Genomic DNA, 15,175 nt, shown 5'->3' with positions numbered 1-15,175 from the left:
GCCTCTGAGCTGACAGCAGAAGTCTGGATCTGCCAGATGTGTCCTTCACTGTCCTTTTCTTTAAAAATGACCTCTAGTCCTACTGGGACAATAAAAATAATCTGTTCAGTTTGATATTCAGGGATTAGCACATCATAAAAGTGGAATGCATTTGACCTTTATGTCTTTTAATGGTTTAGGTGATGATAATGCCAGAGGAATAACCCAGCAGTGTTTATGAGCTGCAAAGACAAGTTTCAGATCACTGTACAGCCAAAAACAATTCTGACAAATCACAGTAATGTGGTTTACTGATTATAAACAAGAAACCACAGCCTCAAAAAAAAGAAACTGAAATTAAAGTCAGATACCTCTGTGAAGTAAGTGAATTAATAAATACAGTTTGTCTCTATTTGAAAGAATTAATGTGACCCTGCCTGTGAAAACCAAGCTAAAGTCATTTTTTTTTTTTTGTGATTTACTGTTTTCTACATATACTTATAAAGACAATATAAAATATATAAATCAAATATATACCATCATAGTAAAATTAAAACATCAAAATAAAATTAAAATTAATGGTTAAAATCAAACTTTGATGCTTGTTATTGTTATCATAATTCGATTTTGAGACAGGGTCACAAATGCTCATAATGTAAACAAACAAACAAACAAACAAACAAACAAACAAAAACTTTGTACATTGTTTCAAGAATAAAAGAATCTGCCAGACATATATTGGAAGCTCCCTGCAGAATCTCATAACAGCCTTTTATTATAAACATGCCTCCTCCACAGATGCAAATATTTGAAAAAAAATCAAACCTTTATATTTTGGTTACAATAGGAAAGGTTATAAAAGTGAAAACTAGATTTATGTTTGTGCTGTCATCCCATTTTTACTGTGAAAATATATAAAATTCATACATTTTTCCCAATATAACTGCAGCTGAATGTCACAAACATTATTATTTAACTGTGTTTCTGAATTCACTTAGCATTCCTGTCAGTGGAAGTCATAAACAAGTTTCAGTCTATATGCTCCAATTGGTTGTGACATGATTTCATATCTTACTGGAGGTGCCGTTTTCTGTATTGCTACATTGAAAACTCCCAGAGGCTCCGACGGCTCATCCAGAATCAGCAGGTCTTTATTGCGCTTTGTTTGAGCAAATCAAAAGTTCAGTCACTGTATCGCCGCGGCTCCTCCAGAGGTTTAATGTTATTTCTTCTTCCTGTACGAATATTACATGCATCGCTTCACAGCTTGAGATGCTTTTCTCTCTGTGTAGCTCGACAGTAGACTGTTTTTCTATTCTGAGATCTGTAACCAGATGATATCCATGGGTCCATAGAGGGCTCTTACTTATGACCGATATATTGCTAGACTATACATATTGCACTGTGACTCACTTTGGGAGGCCTGCGGTGATGATTTTTCGCTGTGACAGAATTCTAGTGATTCAAAGTGACTGCAGACAGCAGAAGACCACTTGAACCAAAGCGGCCCGTTTTGAATCAAAGAGTGTCTTTTTATTTAAAATGATATTTCACGCATAGACATTTTTAGCGAAAGAAACAAGCCGAATCAACTTCTCAAATCAGCATACAAATAAAAACATGTAGAAATACACTCACACTCATTTGTTCTTCTGGAGGTGGAACGCTGACTTGTGATTTTCTATCTCCGAACAGCCCTGAGGACTTAAATTCCTGCTGTTATCTCGTTAGGAAAATGTCTTTTTTTAAGAATTTCAAACTAAAATTAGATGTGAACACAATGTGATCTAATGGTGTGTGAATAACACTTCGTAAATGTTTAATTAACCAACTTGGTCACAGTGAGGAATGCTAATCACCTGCAACATTCGGTCTGCATCTATGCTAATCAATGTGTGTCACCATTAATAAATATTTTCCTTGCATTTATGTTTTTGGCTCCATCAATACAGTTGTAAATGTTATGAACATTTAAATGTTAAAATGAACATTTCTTATTTATCAGCTTATTAGCTATATAAATGACCATTTATAAGCATTTATAGTTACCTTGTGTCTTCCCTCATATTTTTCGTGCAATCCTCTGTCTCACAGGATTCCACCCAATGTGAGGGACATCGTGTACTGCACAGGCGTTTCTCTGATGGATAAGGATGTGTGGGAGTTTATCTAGATGAAGTTTCACTCCTCTACAGCCATCTCTGAGAAGAAGGTTCTCTTGGAGGCCTTGACCTGCAGTGACAACATCTTCCTGCTCAACAGGTCAGTCCACCTCATTAACAATGACGAAGGAACGGAATTCAAATAACAAGCTACTGTAACATGACACGTTGATTAATCGATCTCAGCTGAAAGTTTTAGCTTCTTTTTAGCTTGGTACCAGCTTCTTCATTCACTTTATTCATGATTTTTTGGGGGGCTTTCTGCCATTTTATTGATAGCAGGAGTCTGGAGATCTCTGGAGCATGTATTGTACTCCTCTGACTATAACTCCCTTGTTATTTTGTAGTCTACTGTACCTCATGAAGCAATCCAATTCAGTCCTTTCCTCGACATCATGTCACTCACACCAGCAGAGCTACACTCACTCCTCTGACGGGGCAGTAAAGACAATGGCTGCCATAGGAGCTTTTCCCACAAGTCTCCAATGTGTCTTAAATCCTCTCCCAACTCAATTGCAGGATGAGGACGGTGACGGATTACACCTTGTCCAGGCCAGACGAGGATCTCTGAGCCCACACATATTCTAAAGCAATTCTCTGAGGATTCTCTGCAGGTTCGACGTCTACATTTACTCGGTTGCATTTGGTCATTGTTTTATGGATGCACTGAGAGAAATAAACATTCCCATATAAAGAGACCCACCATGACCCCTCTCTGCAGTGAGTGTTCAGCACTCAACAGGCTGATTCCTGTGGGATGGCTTCGTCGTGAGTGTGTTGAGAGGGATGTCGTTTGTCTCACTAGAGCAAGAAGATAAATAGTGCCGCACTTAGTAAGCACACATTTCAGTGCTCTATATTCAGGCAACTTCATCTTCATGTTAAGATATTACTCATCAAATTACAGTCAACAAGAAACATATTCATTTTTTTCTGTAGTGGTAAATGCCTTACATGAAGATAAAATCAATGAGTCTTTTTCAGATTGTAGAGTTCTTTTAGATGCTAGGAATAGGCTTGAGGTTGACGTTAAAGTTTACAATATAATGCACCCTTGCTTCTATTGTATCTGTAGTTTTTGGCAGTGTTGGCGTTGAGACCAATGCATTTCCGTCTGAGTCAGAAGAGAGTAAAGTCTGATTTAAGATCAAGACCAGAAGAGGATTTAGTTTGAGACAAGACAGAGACCAGATAAGAGATTCGAGTTTGAGTCAACATGAAATATGGCCTTGGACTCAGAAATATGGACTCTGACTGAAGGACCAAGAAAATATAGACTTACACCCTGACGCGAAACCGAGTCCAAGACCATAATTTCATTATCTTGGTCTTGTCATGTATTCAGGATCATGCCGTCTTGACTCGACCCTCTTCTGGTCTCCATCCTGACTCGGAATCAAATGAGCTGGTCCTTAATACAACACTGGCTATTGGTAAGGGTTAAATTTGGATAGGACTATGCATTTTGACATGTAAATCTTTGTTCCATGATCCTACTACTTTTTAACAGGATTATTTCCAAATAATATGAAAATAGCTAAAATTATTCCTATCTTTAAAAGCGGTGATAGACATCTTTTTTTCCAATTACAGACCAATTTCTCTGCTTTCCCAGTTCTCGAAAATTTTGGAAAAAACTATTTGTGTGTAGGCTAGACAACTTCATAGACAAACATAAAACTACTGAGTGAACAATCAGTTGGTTTTAGAGCAAATAGGTCAACTTCAATGGCAGTGATGGAAATGGTAGAAGAGATTTCCCACTTCAATGGATAATAATGAATATACTTTGGGGGTATTCCTGGATTTAAAAAAAGCTTTTTGACACTTTTGATCATGGTCTATTAATGAGGAAAACTGGAAAGATATGGTATAAGAGGCAAAGCCTATTTTTTGGTTAAAAAGTTACCTTGATGACAGATATCAATTTGTCCAAATAAATGATGTTAGATCAGATTTAATGAAAGTAACTTGTGGTGTTCCACAGGGCTCAGTGTTAGGCCCCATAATGTTTGTACTGTATATAAATGATATTTGTGAAGTGTCAAAAATATTAAAAATGGTTTTGTTTGCTGATGACACTAATTTATATTGTTCAGGGAAAAATTTGGAACAGCTTCTGAATACAGTGGAAATTGAATTGATGATCTTAAAAAAAATGGTTTTGATGATAATAGATTGTCATTGAATTTAAGTAAAACAAAGGTTCATAATATTTGGTAATCGAAAGAGTATTAATAAAGTTAAAATTAGGATTAACAATGAGGAAATAGATAGAGTATATGAAAATAAATTTCTAGGTGTTATAATAGATCATAAAATTAAGTTGGAAACCACATATTAATCATGTAAAAAGAAAAATGTCACAAATCCATTGCAATATTACATAAAACTAAACATATTCTGAAATGAAAATCATTATATATTTTGTATTGTGCGCTCATAGTTCCATACATGATCTATTGTGTGGAGGGTTGGGGGACATGCATAAAAACCAATATAAATCCAATATATATGTTACAAAAAAGAGCAATAAGGATTATAAAACATGTTGACTATCACGAACCAACTATCAATTGTTTCTAGTAACTTAAATGCTTTAAAAATTTTTGATTTAGTAAATTTCTACACTGTACAGACAATGTATAAAGTCTACAGTAATTTGCTTCCAAACTGTATCCAGAGGCTGTTTGAAATAAGAGAAAGTCAGTATGGAATAAGAGGAATGCATATGTTTAAAAAAATAAGGGTAAGAACTAATACAAAAAATAGATGCGTATCTGTCCAAAGGGGTTAATCTATGGAATAATTTGCATACGGAATTAAAATTGTGTAATTCACTTTGTAAATTTAAGAAAATGTTTAAAAACAAGGTGGTTAATGATTATTTAATTTAACCGGGTATTATAATTTATTTTATTTAAATTTTTTTCTTTATATACTTTGTATATGTGTAGGCTACTATTGAAAAAGTGCCGCTCATTTGATTGATAATTATGTACAAAGGGTAAATAAGCAGAGGCTTCAAGCCTACACCTTTTCGTTATTATGTACAACTTTATTTATTTTTTGTATGATTGATTGTCTGTGAGGACCGAAATAAATTAGTTTCTTGAAAACATTGACAACCTATACACATATACTTGGCAAAATCATGGTCACCTTGTGATGGTAGCTGGTTTTATTTAGTTTCTTGAAAACATTGACAACCTTGACTTTTTTGAAAGATATGAAAAAAGAAAGGGCCAATAAACCTTTCTCCCCACAACACAAAAGTATCTGAATATTAGCAAATTATTTGAAGTGCAGTAGCGATGTGGTGGTGTTGAAAGTGCTAGACATCACTGTTAGAAAAACACTCTAATAATAGTCACATGCTAATTAGAGACTGGCACCTAGTGCTACAATGCACAGCATTAGCGTGATGTGATAGCCACATCGATGTGTGAAGAACCTGTAACTGAATTTATATCAGCTCAAAGAAAAAAACTACAGCTGTTGACTGTCCTCTGAGAGTTAACCCTGTTGAATGAATTTCCATGAAATAAAGTCTGTAGGTATCTCTGTTCAATACGCAGGTAGCGCCTTATGAATCATTGTTGCCTAGTAAGCATTTGGTGTTGCTTTATACACTTCAAATATCTCTCATTATGGAGATTTGTTTTTGTGTCAGATTATAAAGATCTAATTATGTATTTGACTTATGAAGTAAATTATGGCTAATCATGAAGTTTCAAGTAGCATTTTCTTTCAACCTCATATCTGTGGTATGTTGTTGAAGACTCCATAATTGTCTCTCGATGTGAGTGTAAATGAACAGGAAACCACTCCATACCACCTCTAATATGCCCAGTTGGATTTTCATTGGCAAATTCATGACTTTATTCCTATCTACCTGAATCGTCTGACTTCAGGCACTGTTCAACTGCACCATCATGATTCAAAGGTGCATATGTCTGAGTACTTTCCTCAAATGAGGTCTCAAAGCAGTGATTTTTTTTAAACCCTGATTAAATCTAATCCAGTCTAAATTACCCAGTAAATAATGATTCTCCTTTGAAAAGCCATTTAAGTATAAAACTACACAATCCATCAGGTATCTGCCTGTATTTGAAGTTATGCTGGTGTCGGTTTATTCAAAGCGCTCCAGGAACCCAAAGACTGGGGAAATTTGAAATATTTCATGACTGCAGCATTCAAACATCCACCTAGTGCTCTAGTGTTGGATTTAAAGGAGTGGAGAAGACCTCTAGCAGCGGTTCATTGATTTCAGCCACACTTAAATTCCACATAGCGTGCATAAGCAAAGCCCCCGTCCCAGATGAGTAGCATGTGTGTGTGTGAGAGTGTGTGTTTGTGATATTTAATCTACTGCAGAGAAAACTGCCCTGTGTTTGGAGTGAGCTAGTAAATGTCTGAAGGATGGGGTGTATGGAGCTTGTGTTTAGTATTGATTTCTATGGCATGAAGTGAATTGCATCTCCCTCCTCCATGTTTTTACTACTTTTGATGATGTATGTTTTGATCCAGTGTGCCAAAAATAATTCCTCTCCACTACTGGAATGTGTGTGTGTGTGTGTGTGTGTGTGTGTGTGTGTGTGTGTGTGTGTGTGTGTGTGTGTGTGTGTGTGTGTGTGTGTGTGTGTGTGTTTTAGCTGATCCCACTTCCGCTCTGACTGCTAACCTACAGATGTTCCTGCAGACTTAAAGACTGAAATCTTAGTAAAAGAAAAAAAAACACTACTGCAATCACTTCCTATTCATTCATCACACCTGAAATTTAAGTTCAGGTCAAGTGTATTGCATTGTGGGATGGTTGTATACCATATTTCAGTAAATGTAGTAGGTATCCCTTGCATATAGGAAATGCACATACTATGCACAGTGTACATTATGTATACTTAACACAGTTATATGCTAGTATGCTAATATGAACATACTAATCTTTATGGTGACGTTATCAGTCATGAACAAACCGTTTTCACACTGTCACAAATATACCTGCTAGAATTTAATTACACAAGTCCGATATCAGAATTTCCAATTGTAAACTTTAAAAAAAAAAAAAAATGATGGAAAAATGTGATTAGTGAACGAGCAATGAAAAAGAAGCTGTTCTGAAAACTTGTTTGCACTTGTCCAGAGGAAGCAGGAGGTCACGTTTGCGAGCTGTGGAGCTGCTGTCCACATACAGATGTAAGTTTTGTCACCGTGGCAATAATCTCCAGGGTTTTTAGTTAAGAAGTGTTTCAAGTGACTCGGCGACGCATGAAGTCAAAAGCCCAGAAAATCGGTTGAACTGAAACAAGAGACCAAAAACAGCGAAGCAATTACCCCACATGTTTTTGCAAATTGAAACTTGTGTACCGTGGCAGCGTCTTTATGTGCAAAATCTAATTTCCTATTTCTTCCTTTTTCATCTACTTGACATTTCGCACCAATTTGAAGCGAATGGGTCTATCTGCATTTGATTTGGGCTTTTCAGGTTAATTACTTTTTGAAGACACTGATTCACAGTCTTAAAATATATTTGAATAATTGTGTTTCGCCAGGCCTGTCAGTGGCTGTCTTCGCTGAAAACGGTGAAGACTAATGTGTTTTGTATCTCAGATTTACTCAAGCTTTAAGCTAGCATAGCATCACAAAATTGAATATGAAAGGCATAAGCTAAGATATAATAAATATAATGACAAACTAAGGAAACTCTTATTTATTTGTCTTTTCCACAGGCTCCTGAACCTGTCCCTCACCTCTGACCTTGTGCCAGATCAGGACGTGATCGATGTCATCATACATGTGGGCTGCAATCCGCTTGGAAGACATTTAGCATGGAGATATTTCCACAAGAAATGGGACATATTGAATTCCAGGTGAATGTGGCTTCATTGATCTCTGTTTATCAGTGATTTTAACCCTCCTCTCAGTCCCTGATATAAATTTAACATTCGCACTCTCATAAGATGTTTATTGGTGAATGTTATTTCTTGTTTGCGTTTGGAGGACCAGAGAGCATCATGGGAAATATCTATTGGTGTTTGTTTGCTTGTGGTGCTCCAGTGTTTTTAATAACAGTGTCTCTCGTTGGCAGGTATGGAGAAGCCTTATTTATGAACTCCAAATTAATCAGCGGTGTGACAGAGTTTCTCAACACTGAGGCTGAGCTGAATGAGGTGAGGCTGAACTTTAATATCATCCTGAGGCTAGAGGTACACCTCTAATCAAACTAAAACAGGAATGAATTATTGACAAATCTTCATAGAACATTAATACTTACAAACAAACTCTGGTCAGCAAATTATTGAGATGGAGAAAATGAGCAAATGTAAACTCTGAAGACTGCAGAAATGTGCTCTGGACAATTTTGTTGGGTTATTTCCTCATGGTAACTGCTGAACCTTATTACAGGAAATGGAACGTATATTCACTTATTCAGCTTCGGTCCCAGAGGACAAAGACTGCTGATTCTTCTCACCGCAGCGCAGCACTTTCTCATCCAGCTGACTTCATCTTCCACAATTTATCATTCATACAGAGATAATACAAAGCCCCTCAGTGTTTTCTTAAACAGAGCATTAGCATACTGTCATTGACAATCAGCTGCTGCCAGAGCACTTCATCCACAGATTCACGAACAATCAGCACTACATCTAACTGTGGTTTGGAATGATCGTTTTACTTCTTTTGAAAGTTTCTATGAATGAACAGCAATTTCGAAATTGCCAAAATTGGACCAAAAGAGCAGCTTTAATCCTGAATCCTAGTGCATGTTAATACACATTGTCTTCATGACCTCAGGAATTGGGAATCATTTTTGTAATGTGTTGCTTGCTAAATGGAGATTTTAGGTCGAGATTGTATGCTCTTAATTGATGTTAGAGGCTAGCAGAGTTTTTTATTATTTATTATTTTACAGACACCCAACTGCCCTTACATTCCAGAAAAACATCAACACAAATAAATCTGTTTACTTCAAATGCATTTCCACACCTCATTATCATAAACATCATTATCCACTAAATAACATGTCAGGCATTTGCATGTAAATGCATTGTATATTCTGACGCTGTTTCACTATTGAAGATCCCACTTACACGCATAGACACACAAACTTTCTACATCTGATACATCAGACACGATATAATGAAATTGTTAATGATAATATTAATCATTTCTGTTTTTTACCTTCTTTTCTTCAGCTGAAAGAGTTCATCCTCACCAGCGGGGGAGAGTCAGCACCTGCGTTTGCTCGAGCTGTTGAGATCGTTCAAGCTAATGTAAAATGGCACATCCTGTTCAAGCAACAGTTTAACCGGTGGCTGCGGAAAGCTCCCGACGGTTAGCCTCTATTAGCATGGAAACCCTATCAGACATTTCCAGGCCAGAGACGTGAGGACACTTACGTGCTATTAAAAATGAAACATTTATGGGCTCTGAGAAGCAGCAAAATTAAACTCCTATTTCCCTGCTGAACAATTCCCAGAGAACAGCGCCACCCTGCTGGCCAGCACAGTCACTGCACCAGAGACAATATAAAGGGGAGGAGATGGACAACTTGTAGAAAATGAATGGAAGAAATTGCAACACTCAATATAGTAACTGAAGGAATGGAATTTGCACTTTTGATTTAAAAAACAACAAAACAAAACAAACAAAAAATAACAATCTTGACTAGATGTTTTGAAAATTTCAGTCTTTCCCCCAATTCAGGGAAATTTAGGAGATGTACTGTACATGTACGTTTATTAACAACAAAAGAAAGAAATTGACCATAAAGGGACTTTCTCTACACTTTCTCTACATTCTCTCCCCAAAGACTGCTGCTGTTTTCAGATGGAACAAAAGCTCTTTTAAAAGTTTAAAATTCAGTGACAAGCTACTCTTTGCTTTCCTTGCACAATCCATTTTATTGACTTATGTTTTATACAATATCAACTGAAGCCATATCTACCATCATCAATCAGTTAAATAAAGGTAACTGCAGGTCATGAGAGGATCCAGAACAGGCCATTGTCGTTTGTCTTTTATCATGGACAAACACATACAGGCTTGTCTGATTAAGTGTCGATGCTAATTAGGGAATTCTTAAAGGTGTCTATTTCTGTTGTCTTGAGTAAGTAGTGGATTGAAAATGAGTTTGTACAATGGAGATTCTATAATACTGACACATGATGATTATATAACTTGAAGGATATGCATTTACTTGTATGTTGTTTTATGTATATATATTTATACAAAGTTAAATAGCATATGGGGTCAATGATGTGGCACTTTTCTTTTTTTAAGTTTTTTTTTTTTGGAATCAAAAGGATTGTTCATCCAAAAATTTAAATTCTGTCAATTACTCATCCTTATGTCATTCCAAGCCCATATGACTTTTATCTTTGAAATAATAAAATTAATAATAATAATAATAAATACATTTTCTACAATTGCAATGACAATTGCTTTATATAATAAACATTGGATAAACAATGGATAAAGGCTTTTATCCATTGGTCAATGCAAATAAAGCTCATTAGTATGGTAGAAGCTCAACACAGAAGCTCATCAGTGTGCTTGATGTGCAAGAACAAACCTTAATGAATTTCATCCATCAAAAAAGCAAATTATGAAAGAATTTTAGTTTTTGGATGAACTATCCATTTATGTTATTATTGATGCAGTTTATACAGACAATGGCCTAAATGCTGAACTTCTGTGATAAAAGTGTTAAAATTCTCAATTAAAATGAATTTTGATGTTTTTTTTTTGTTGTTTTTTTTTGTGGAAAATTAAAATAAAACATGTCAGAGTGGTGTAACCATTAAAAGACCATTATTTTAACATATGTGCCATGATTATGCATAATTATTGCTTAATAATTATATAATTATATAGTATAATTATTTCTTTGTACATTTTTTTTAAAGAAACAAATAGTCACAGTGGTATAACCAGCATATAGCATTTTTGTCATTTGATATCATAACAAGGTAAAATTTAACCTTTTATGATACCCCAAAATTTGTCATTTTTTCAGATTTTCTCCTGATAACCCCGAAAATAACTTAACCCTCTGGAGTCTAAGGGTATTTTTGGGGCCTGGAGAAGTTTTGTCATGCCCTGACATTTGTGCTTTTTTCAGTTTCTTATAAATATCTAAATGGCTAAAGTCTAATCTCACTGTAATCAGCACAAACTAGGCTATAATAATATGTGAGCAGCATGTATGTACATGATTGTGTTTTTTGAGAAAAAAAATGTTATGCGTGGTTAGTGAAAAAACTAAAAATGTTAAATCACTTGAATAAAGGCAATAAAACACATACAGAAAATTGGTTCCCAGGAATTTTGAGAACTGGAGCTTGTAGCCTAGAATTTTTTTTTTTTTTTCTAAATAATGTGAAAATCATCTTGTTTACTCACTTACAGAAAACAATATATTGATTTAAATTTTCTAAGACACTTTTTGTTGGTAAAAGTCATATGCGAGTAGGCGTCAACTATCATGAATTCACACCTGAGAAGACAAAAGGCCTGCATAATGAGCTGCATAATGAGCCATTCAGTCAGCTGTGTCACTGAGAGGGATGAGTTACCAAGAAAGAATGTGAGGACAAAATAAATCTATATAATTTTATGTTTGTAGTTTATTTAGAATATATTTAATTATCCCACAACATAATTTAATATTCACTTGTGAGTGCAGTTAAACAGTTTTATTAGGAAAAATCAAAGCTGACTTTCAAACTGAATTTTTTGCATCATTACTCCAGTCACAAAATCCTTCAGAAATCCTTTTAACAATCTTATTTTCTACAAAAAATTAAATTATAGAATTATTTCTCTGTAACTAATATTTTTTTTAATATTAGAATAATTAATTTTTAAAAGAGCTGAGAATTTTTTTTTAGGTTTTTTAGGGGGGATAAATTGAAAGAACAGCAATGATTGTTACATTTGTTACAGTTACAGTTATTGTTACATTTATATTATTTACATCAAGCTTTTGAATGGTATAGTAGTGTATATTGTTATTGAAACTTCATAATATTTCACTTGATTATACATTTAGTCAGGAATTATAGTTTGGAAAAAGTATTTGGAAAAAGTCTAACTAGTAAAATGTTTACACGTTATGTGAAAACTAGTACAAGTATTATAAATAAATAAAAAGAGACTTACTCATGTTTATGAACTCTGCTGAATAAAGTGCTTCATTCTTTTTCTGAGGAAATCCAAATCTCAAATCCTCAATCACATCACATCTTTTTGGGGTGAATTATGTCTTATTCCTCTCAGTCGCGAAGCAAACAGTAAAAAAAAAAAAAAACTTGAAGAACAATCTTGCTGCGTTGTCTTCTGTTGTGTGGGCGTATTCAAAAGCCGCGCGCTTCAGTGAAACATTTGAATCTCAAAAGCGCGCTCGGCGCGGGGGCGTGGTCACATTAGAAGATAATGAAGGTAGACGTGAAAAACGGACATCGCGTTGTTTTCATATGGATTATTTTATCACAGAATATTTGTTTTCAGCAGCACTTGTTTAGTTTAAAAGTAGACATGTCAGGCTTTCTATAGATATCTCTCTCATTCTCTTCGTTGAGTATTCAACTGAGTTACAGTTCATTTTAATGACGCATTTGTATCTGAAGATCAGCGCAGACAAAGGCTGCAGACAGCACTCCTTGATTGTTATCTTTATTTTATAAGTGCACAAAGTTTTGTTTGTTATTATGTCTGTATACAAAAAAAAGTAGACCCTTTACAGATTCGATTGATGTATTGCACTTATCTGTACGATCAAAACTGAAATATAAATTTAACCTTTTATGATATGGCAAAGGTTGTCAGATGTCAAATTGTATAACCTGAAATTCAAGAAACTATTTGGAAGTAATGATGATGTCCATATTCCATTTATTTACTTATTTTGTTAACACACACACACACACACACACATATATATATATATATGAGGTTATATATATATATGTGTGTGGTGTGTGTGTGTGTGGTGTGTGTGTGGTATATATATATATATATATATTATATACATGTATGTATGTATGTATGTATATAGTAATGTTTTATTACACTATTCTTGTGCAGATACATACTTCTTGCAAAGTATTTTTCACCATTAACTTTTTGTAGATATGTTGACCTTAATCTCAAGTTAATTTGTGTGTTTATTTGTTTTGTATATGTTGCAGCCTTAAAATGCAAAAATGAAGAGCTTAAAAACATATCAGTTATCAGTGCCTTCTCTACCTCACTATTCTTTTCCAATTAGAAAGACTGGCAGTGCCTTAAATAAACCTGTCATAAACATTCCCATGATTTGGTGTCTGATTTTTCAAACAAGTCAGTCATAGCAGGTTTGAAATGTTTCAAGCTTAACTAAAAGCAGCTCGAACCCTAGAGCTACAGATGTCGACACAGTAAGATGAAGTGTAAAGCTTTATGCAGACTCCGCTCTGTTACGCTAAAGTCACTAAAAAAAGTGACTTTTTTTTACGAATGACAGAATAATAAACCAAATACAAATATTGAACAATGTGAGAACATTATTGAACCTAAAAAAAATCATCCAAATTAGAGAACAATGTGAGAACATTATTGAACCTTAAAAAAAGCATCCAACTTGAAATCATTTATGGCAGGGTAATGGATCTTTCTTTGGTTCAAGCAATATGGAGTGTATAGTGGTTCTGTCTGAAAGGAAAATCTACCAGTCACTGGCTGATTGGATTAGTCCTTCACAGTGTCTGCAAAGCTGGACGGCGACAAGAATTGCTTGAAAACATGAGCACCTTTGTACTCTTCCTACCATTTCCATCATGCTGCTGAAGTACTGATAAGTCCTGGCTGTCCTCCTTTATTCATCTTTGCCTCCAGGCCACATGTTCACATTTCGATCTTGTGGCTGCTGTCCATGGTTCTGAATGACCTTCTTTACTGGACTGATAAATAGCAGTGAACATCATTATTGCCTTTACTCTCCCAGTGTCTCTTAAAACAGTCATAATATACACCAAAGACCAGTATAACTATAATCTGTAAAACAAGCATTTTTTTTTTTTTTTTTTTTTTTTTTTAATGTGGCAATGAAAAAATAACTTTGTTAGCTGCTCACAGTTGAAAAAAAATATAGTGCCCCACAACAGTCAACAAGTTATAATTTATCAGTTGTTTTACACAAAAACATAAGTGTGAACAAACCTGTACATACCTTTAAATGTCACCTACACCCATAGAAGCAGTATTTTGATCAAATAAATGCAGACTTGGTGAGCATAAGAGACTTATGACCAAACTGTTGAATGGTGTAATGTGCGTGTGTGTGTGTGTGTGTGTGTGTGTGTGTGTGTGTGTGTGTGTGTGTATGTTCGCAATCCTTCAAATAATCTACCTTCTATAGTTTGTTTTCCCTCACAATCTTCAAATTATGTTTTGCAATTATTAAAAAGTATGCGAGTATGCATAATAAAGTGGAAATTAGGACCATAGACTTTATTTAATAGCTTGCATACATACTGTACTTGTATACCTATAGCTATATACAGATACTAAACATAGGAAGTAAAATGAAGTCAATAGAGCAGCCCAGCAGCACAAATGTGACTGTATAATTTGTTCTGTTCTATAAGGCAACATCAAGGACCTATCAAAAATTCCACAACATCCCTTCAAGGTAATTTTTATGCCTTATAAACCTTAACCTTATGATTTGAAAGGGTTGTGAAATGATGTATTTCTTTTAAGGATGACTAAAGTTTGGCGGCGGGTCAAAGATAAAATTGAAACAGGGAGGCAGAACTGGAGAAATCACAAAAATACATACTATCATCCCTAACTATTGCCAGAATACTTCAGCAGGTGTCAGTCCTTCGCTTTCTCACAGTCCTGGACTCGTTCCTTGGCAGAGAGTGCAAAACGGATGAAAGCTACACAACACGATGCCTAAAAAGCCAATAGAACCTGTTATAATACTCTCTACACTGGGAAAAACCATTTGAGTAAACTAAGAAAACTAATTGAGAAAACCATTTTTA

General features: G+C 34.9%; 1 pseudogene; it reads left to right on the top strand.

Moving 5' to 3' along the window:
- LOC109056054 overlaps positions 1-11,006 on the top strand; it is a 109,088-nt pseudogene extending 98,082 nt beyond the window's left edge.
- The last annotated feature ends 4,169 nt before the right edge of the window (positions 11,007-15,175 follow it).

The sequence above is a fragment of the Cyprinus carpio genome, chromosome A4 (assembly GCF_018340385.1).
Source record: "Cyprinus carpio isolate SPL01 chromosome A4, ASM1834038v1, whole genome shotgun sequence".
Lineage (NCBI taxonomy): Eukaryota > Metazoa > Chordata > Actinopteri > Cypriniformes > Cyprinidae > Cyprinus > Cyprinus carpio.
This window is presented reverse-complemented; position numbering and strand designations above follow the sequence as displayed.